Source organism: Callorhinus ursinus, unplaced genomic scaffold (genome assembly GCF_003265705.2).
Source record: "Callorhinus ursinus isolate GAN/ISIS: 27379988/994484 unplaced genomic scaffold, GSC_fseal_2.0 scaffold45, whole genome shotgun sequence".
In the NCBI taxonomy this organism is placed as follows: Eukaryota; Metazoa; Chordata; class Mammalia; order Carnivora; family Otariidae; genus Callorhinus; species Callorhinus ursinus.
The window spans coordinates 1,583,730-1,590,865 of record NW_027397107.1 but is presented as its reverse complement, the minus strand read 5'-3'; the positions used below and the strand labels follow the sequence as shown (position 1 = coordinate 1,590,865).

Below are 7,136 nucleotides of genomic sequence, written 5' to 3'. Positions count from 1 at the left end.
AAAGAAAGAGAAAGAAAGAAAGAAAGAAAGAAAGAAAGAGAGAAAGAGAGAAAGAGAGAAAGAGAGAAAGAGAAAGAAAGAAAAAAACAACATTATAGAAGTTTATTAGAGGTCAATACGGTCAAAGTCGGAAAGGTAGAACCAGTCAAATCTACAATAAGAAAATCTGTGACGTGGTGCATTCCTTAATTCTGTTACTACTGACAGGTTTTTTTTTCCTTTAAATTTTTTATTGTTATGTTAATCATCATACATTACATCATTAGTTCTTGATGTAGTGTTCCGTGATTCACTGTTTGTGCATAACACCCAGTGCTCCACGCAGAACATGCCCTCTTTAATACCCATCACCAGGCTACCCATCCCCCCACCCTCCTCCCCTCTAGAACCCTCAGTTTGTTTTTCAGAGTCCATCGTCTCTCCTGGTTCGTCTCCCCCTCCGATCTACTCCCCTTCATCCTTCCCCTCCTGCTATCTTCTTCTTCTTTTTTTTCTTAACATATATTGCATCATTTGTTTCAGAAGTACAGATCTGTGATTCAACAGTCTTGCACAATTCACAGCGCTCACCATAGCACATACCCTCCCCAATGTCTATCACCCAGCCACCCCATCCCTCCCACCCCCCACCACTCCAGCAACCCTCCATTTGTTTCCTGAGATTAAGAATTCCTCATATCAGTGAGGTCATATGATACATGTCTTTCTCTGATTGACTTATTTCACTCAGCATAACACCCTCCAGTTCCATCCACGTCGTTGCAAATGGCAAGATCTCATTCCTTTCGATGGCTGCATAATATTTCATTACTACTGACTGGTTTATTCTCATGTTAAAAGTAGGAGTCGGGGGCACCCGGGTGGCTCAGTCGGTTAAGCATCTGTCTTCGGCTCAGGTCCATGATCCCAGGGTCCTGGGATCGAGCCCCACGTCGGGCTCGGATTCTGCTTCCCCCTCTCCCTCTGCCTGCTACTCTGCCTACTTGTGCTCTCTCTCTATCTCTCTGTCAAGTAAATAATACAATCTTTAAAAAAAAAAAAAGTAGGAGTCGAGGAATAACTCACCCTGGCATAAAGTTAAACCAGGCTCAGGGGCCAGGAGTCCTCGGGCGGGAGGAATGATATGTGGGTCGGGCAGGAAGGTTCTGGAGAACTATCCTGGTTCTGGCCCTGGGATCTCTTGTAAATAGGCTGGGGGGAGGCAGGTGAAGGACGGCTGCAGGCCAGGACCCCACGGCTCAGGGAGACCTGGATGGAGAAGCCTCAGCCCTTCTCGTGACGGGTCCCAGGCACTTCCTCCCTCTTCCAGTCGGCTCCCAGGCTCCCTGTTGCTTCTTCAGTGTCTGTCTCTTCCTTAGATGAGGAGCAACTCTGGCCAGCAACCTCAGCTTCTTTCTTTTCAGCCCAGATTTATTTTTCTTAATCACACATGTTTTATTGCACAAATTGTAGACGATTTAGAAATTTACAGAAGAGCAGAAAGAAGAAAATGAACATCATTTGTAATTCCATTACGCATAGAGAAAGTGCCTATCTGTCCAATCTATTTTAGTACATACATCAATGTAATTTTTACAAAGATGGGATAAGATTCAGCATGCACACCAAGTTCCCTTGATACTTAAAGAGTTGTCTTGGCCATTTTTCTAGAACATTGAGTGTCCTTTTCTGACAGGAGTTTACCATAGTATATATAGTCAATATGTATTGTATATACCATAGTATATATATCGTCAGTAAATGTATGGGCATTTCGGTGACCCATTTCCATACCGTTCTCACAGTTAACTCTTTGGGCACATCCATGAGCAGATAAACCGCTAAGAGAAGAAGTGCTGGATGAAATGACTTACACATACACAGATTTCAGTGGCATTTTATAGAATACCGGGTCACCGTCCAAAACAGGGGTCTCCCATCTCCTCCCAGAGACTATTGTCCCTATGACTCCACGAACGGTCGTTACCTTTGGTATCTATCCCTGGTGTTGCATTGTTTCAATTTGTTTCTCCAAGAAGTATGAGCATACTCTTCTGTTAATGACCATTTTAATACTTCTTTGAGAACTGCTCATTTTTACTTGGGGGAGGACTGTTGATTTCCAAATGCTCTTCCTTAACTAAAAATATTATTTCTTAGTGCATATGCTGCAAATACCTTTTTCCGGGGGGGGGGGCACTTGAGATTTTTTGTTGTTTTAAAAGCAACAGAAGCTCTAGGGCTGCATGCCCTGATGCGTATCCATCTATCCTGCACGCAAGCCTGCGCTGCGGGAGCTGCTGAGCCAGGGGCGTCTCTGCGCTGGGCCAGGGTGGGGGCCAAGGAACCTGCATTCCAGAGACCACTCCAGCCGTACAAACAGCAGTGTTTCTTCCTGGTATCTCCAGGGCTTCATTCCTAACCTTCTTATTTACTTTAACAGGTAAGTACTTTATCCACCTGGAGTTAACTTTGGAATATCTATCTGAGGTTCCAGCTTTCTTTTTTCTTTTCTTTTCTTTTTTTTTTAAATCTGCACATCGGTTTTCGACCTTTCCAAAGTATCTCTTATTACTATTATCAAGTTAAATGTATGTTTGAGCTTTTTTTGTATTTGGGTGGGGGTTACAATTGGACTCTCAGCCTGAGTCCTTGGATTGATCATGGAAACAAGCCAACTTAAACCAGAATTTCACGGAGCGGCATTTCAGGCCCACATCGATTTTCATTCACTCACTCATTCATTCATTCATTCATTTAGCATGTACTTCTGAGCACCTGCTCTGTGCTGAGCACTTCTGGTGTACCTGTCACCTACAAAGAATTGCCGGGAGCCAGGAGGTGCCTTGAAGGGGCAGAGCCCGAGGCCCGTCCAGGGTGGCCCCACCAGGAGGATGCCATCAGAGGCCCCCGCATCCCCACAACTTGAATCTGAGACTTTGGCTATTTCCCCAGTTCCAGAGCCTTTCCGCAGCTTCTTCTTGTCTTTTGACTTTGACTCCCCCCACCCTTCTCCCTTCTCCCAACCACCAATCTGTTCTCCGTATCTGTGAGCTTGGTTTTGTCGTGTTTTGTTTTGAGATTCCACATTTAAGTGAAATCATAGGGTATTTGTCTTTCTCAGATTTATCTCACTGAGCATAATGCCCCGAGGTCCGTCCATATGGTCACAAATAGCAGCATTTCATTCTTTTTATGGCCGAGTAATATTCTATTGCATATGCACGCCACATCTTCCTCATCCATTCCCCAGTCGATGGACACGAGCAGCTTCCACATCTTGGCTGCTGTAAATAATGCCCTAATGGACACTGGGGTGCTCATATCTTTACGAGTTAGTGTTCTCATCTTCTTTGGGTAAATACCTAGGATTGTAATTACTGGACGATGCGGTAATTCTCTTTTTAATTTCTTGAGGAAACTCCACACTGTCTTCCACAGTGGCTGCACCAGTTTGCATTCCAGCCAACAGTGGGATTTTTCATTTAAAAAAATTAATACTAAAAAGGGGGGGCGCCTGGCTGGCTCTGTTGGTGGGGTGCACAGCTCTTGGATCTCAGTCAAGGTCATGGATTTGAGCCCCACATCAGGTGTAGAGATGACTTAAATAAATGAATAAACATTTAAAAAATGAATATTATTTCACCCACTGCTATGAAATGCCATCTTTCTCATATCTCAATTTCTTTAAAATACGTGATTTCTTTTCTATTCATCTGGCTACTCCTGAACCAGACTGTTTGCAAAATCATCGCTTTCAGCCAATACTCAGAGCAAAACACTGACATCAGTAATTTTATTTCCTCAAAAAATTTCTTGGCTCTTTGTGAGCATTTATTCTTTCCATGAACTGAGATCTACTGGACAAGTTCAAAAACGATCTCCTTGTGTTTTCATTAGAATCACATTCAATTTATAAGTTAGTTTTCAGAGAACTGCTATCTTGGCAACGACTGTTCCTAGCGTCAGCTTTTCTCACAATTATTCATGTTGACTTTTACGTCCCCCAGTTAAAAAAAAAAAGCTTAAAAATAAAGACCCAGCCAATTTCTTATTAAGTTTACTCCTAAGTCGTTTATAAATTATATTGCTATCTGTTCGTGGGGTCCTGTACCTTTTCTGTGTAATTATTACTATGACAATTGAGGACTTTTAAATATTTATTTTGTAGCCACCTGATATTAATTCTTCCAGTTGTTCAATTTCTTCTCAGTTTTCCAGGTGAGCATGTATTACCTGTAAATAGGTCATGATACTTTCTCCTCTCCTTCCTCATGATGACACTTCTTTGCAGAACTTTCCAGAAGAGTCTGTCTGGTTTGCTGTGTGTAACCGCCACCTTCATTTGGCTCGTGGCTCTGAGGGGCAAGCCTCCCACGTGGCCCGTGGTCCCGGGAGCTGCTCCCCTTCTGTGGGTGCAGCTCCGAGCACAGGGCTCCCATCCCCGCCACGCTTCCTGTGTCTCCTTCAGGGCTCGGAAGGCTCTGGATGCAGAGGTACAGTGAGAGTCATGCCAGGACCCGGGCTGCCCTCCGTTCAGCACCTGTGGACAAAGAGAAGGCAGCTGCGCTCTCTGGCTGGCCAGGCAATGGCTCCTTACGGGGCCCCAGAGACAGAAAGAAGGAGCTAGAGTCTGCCTTTTTTGGGGTTCTGTGTTTCTTGAAGGAACACTTGGGTGGTGTCTCCTCAGTCTAACCCAATCTGTCCCACGCACCCTGAGTGTCCCCACTCCTTCATCTGCATGTGTGTGTTCACGGGTTGGGCCCCCCTCAGGGTGTCTGCAGGTCCCAGGGGATCAGACCTCCGTGGTCACCCCTCCTTCTGACCCCCATTCCCAGGGAGCACCTGACATCACCCCCATCTCCCAGCCGGCGGCGCTTCTCTCCATCCTTGGTGCTCTGTCCTTCAGCTCCCAAAAGTGAACCCCACTTACCCCGAGTGTGCACATAGCAGACTTCCCGCGAAGATGTGGGGTGAGGAAGGAAGATCCAGCAAGCCCACCGTGGGATGTTTATGCCGCAGAATTGAAACCAGGATCCCGAAGAGATAGGAGCAGCCCACGTGCATCCCAGCGTCACTCCCAAAAGCCAAAAGGTAGACACAGCCCATCCATCAGTCAACGGGTGTGTGGACCTAACAAATGTGGGTAAATACATACAATGGAATATGATATCATTCAGCCTTTAAAAAGAAGGAAACCCTGCCGTTTGTGACAACATGGATGAACCTGGAGGACATTCGCTGAGTACTAAGGCAGGTCCAGAAGGGTGAATTCTGCATGATTTCCTTTCTCTGACGTATCTAAAATAGCCAAACTACTAGAAGCAGAGAGTAATGGGGCACCCGGGTGGCCCAGTCGGTTAAGCATCTGACTCTTGATTTCGGCTCAGGTCATGATCTCAGGGTTGTCAGATCGAGCCCCACCTTGGGCTCCGTGCTGGGCAAGGAGCCTACTTGAGATTCTCTCCCTTTCCCCCCTCTCTCCCTCCCTCTCCCTCTGCCTCTCCCCACCCCCTCCCTCTTAAAAAAAAAAACCTGGAGTAGAGTGGGGTTGCCAGGACTGGCGGGGAGGCGGACATAAAGAGAGGTTAATCAATGGGCATAAAATTCCTCCATAAGAGGAAGAAGCTCCAGAGCCGGGCTGCACAGCATCATGCCTGCAGGTGACAATACTGTGTTCTACCCTTGAACATCTGTTGAGAGGGTGGATCTCCTGCCAAGTGTTCTTCCCGCAATAAATTTTTTTTTTTTAAAGATTACTTCCGGCCTTGCAGACGCCACCGACCCGGAGCCGCCTTCGCTGCCCAGCCATGGTCAACCCCACCGTGTTCTTCGATATCGCCGTGGACGGCGAGCCCTTGGGCCGCGTCTCCTTCGAGCTATTTGCAGACAAATTTCCAAAGACAGCAGAGAACTTCCGCGCCCTGAGCACTGGGGAGAAAGGATTTGGTTATAAAGGTTCCTGCTTTAACAGGATTATTCCGGGATATATGTGCCGGGGGGGGGGGCGGGGGGACTTCACACGCCATAATGGCACTGGAGGCAAGTCCATCTATGGGGAGAAGTCTGATGATGAGAATTTCATCCTGAAGCACACGGGTCCTGGCATCCTGTCCATGGCCAACGCTGGACCCAACACGAACGGTTCCCAGTTCTTCATCTGCACTGCCAAGACCGAGTGGTTGGATGGCAAGCACGTGGTCTTCGGCAAGGTCAAAGAGGGCATGAACATCGTGGAGGCCATGGAGCGCTTTGGGTCCAGGAACGGCAAGACCAGCAAGAAGATCACCATTGCTGACTGTGGACAGATCTAGGAAATCCGACTCGTGTTTTATCTTAACTACCAGACCATTCCTTGTGTAGCTCGGGAGAGCACCCCTCCACGCCCACCTGCTCGAGATACCCCAGAATCTCTGTGCTCTCGCTGCAGTTCTGCGGGCTCCATGGTTCCTTCTCCCCAGGTGGTCTAGCTGGATGGCAGAGTTCAGTTGATGATGATGAAATAAAATCTAAACCAAAAAAATAAATAAATAAATAAAAATTGAATAAATAAATAAATAAGATTACTTCCTACAAAAGCAAACAACCTAAACCGAATATTATCACACTCTTAAGATCTTTTCTCAAAGAGAAACCCTCCCAACCTCAGAAAAGAATCTTCCCCCCTCCCCAGGAGGTAGAAATGTCCTCAAGCACCTAGTGGTTTATTTATTTTTCGAGTTTGATCTCCCCCTGCTACTGTACTGATCGACCCTGAGGGTGCTCTTGGGCTTGAGAAGCGGTGGTCCTCCCCCTGCCCCCTGTTTCACTGGCAAATCCAGAGACACGCCCTCTCAGCCAGACATCCAGGGACCAAGTTCCAGTCCTCAAGTCACGTTTGCCGACCGAGGGACCGAGGGCTGTTCAACGTGTGACTGCTTCGTGCCCTCACCTGGCTCAGGGTCGTTGGCAAACTATCACGTGGGCTGTGCGACCCCCCCAGGAATACGAGCCACAGCATCGACCCCAGGTTGCATTAAGTACGAAAGAGCTCGTGACCTTTCATGGCCAAGACTAGTTACCCCCCAGTAGTTGCTCTCTCTTTCCTGGTGCCCAGCAGACCACCCTGAGTCTAATACTCCTCACGCCTCGGTGGGTGGGCTGTTCCGCCGGGTGCG

General features: G+C 47.2%; 1 pseudogene; it reads left to right on the top strand.

The window, feature by feature from the left end:
* Window positions 1-5,752: 5,752 nt before the first annotated feature.
* On the top strand, window positions 5,753-6,411 carry LOC112840075 (peptidyl-prolyl cis-trans isomerase A pseudogene; annotated as a pseudogene).
* Window positions 6,412-7,136: the final 725 nt, after the last annotated feature.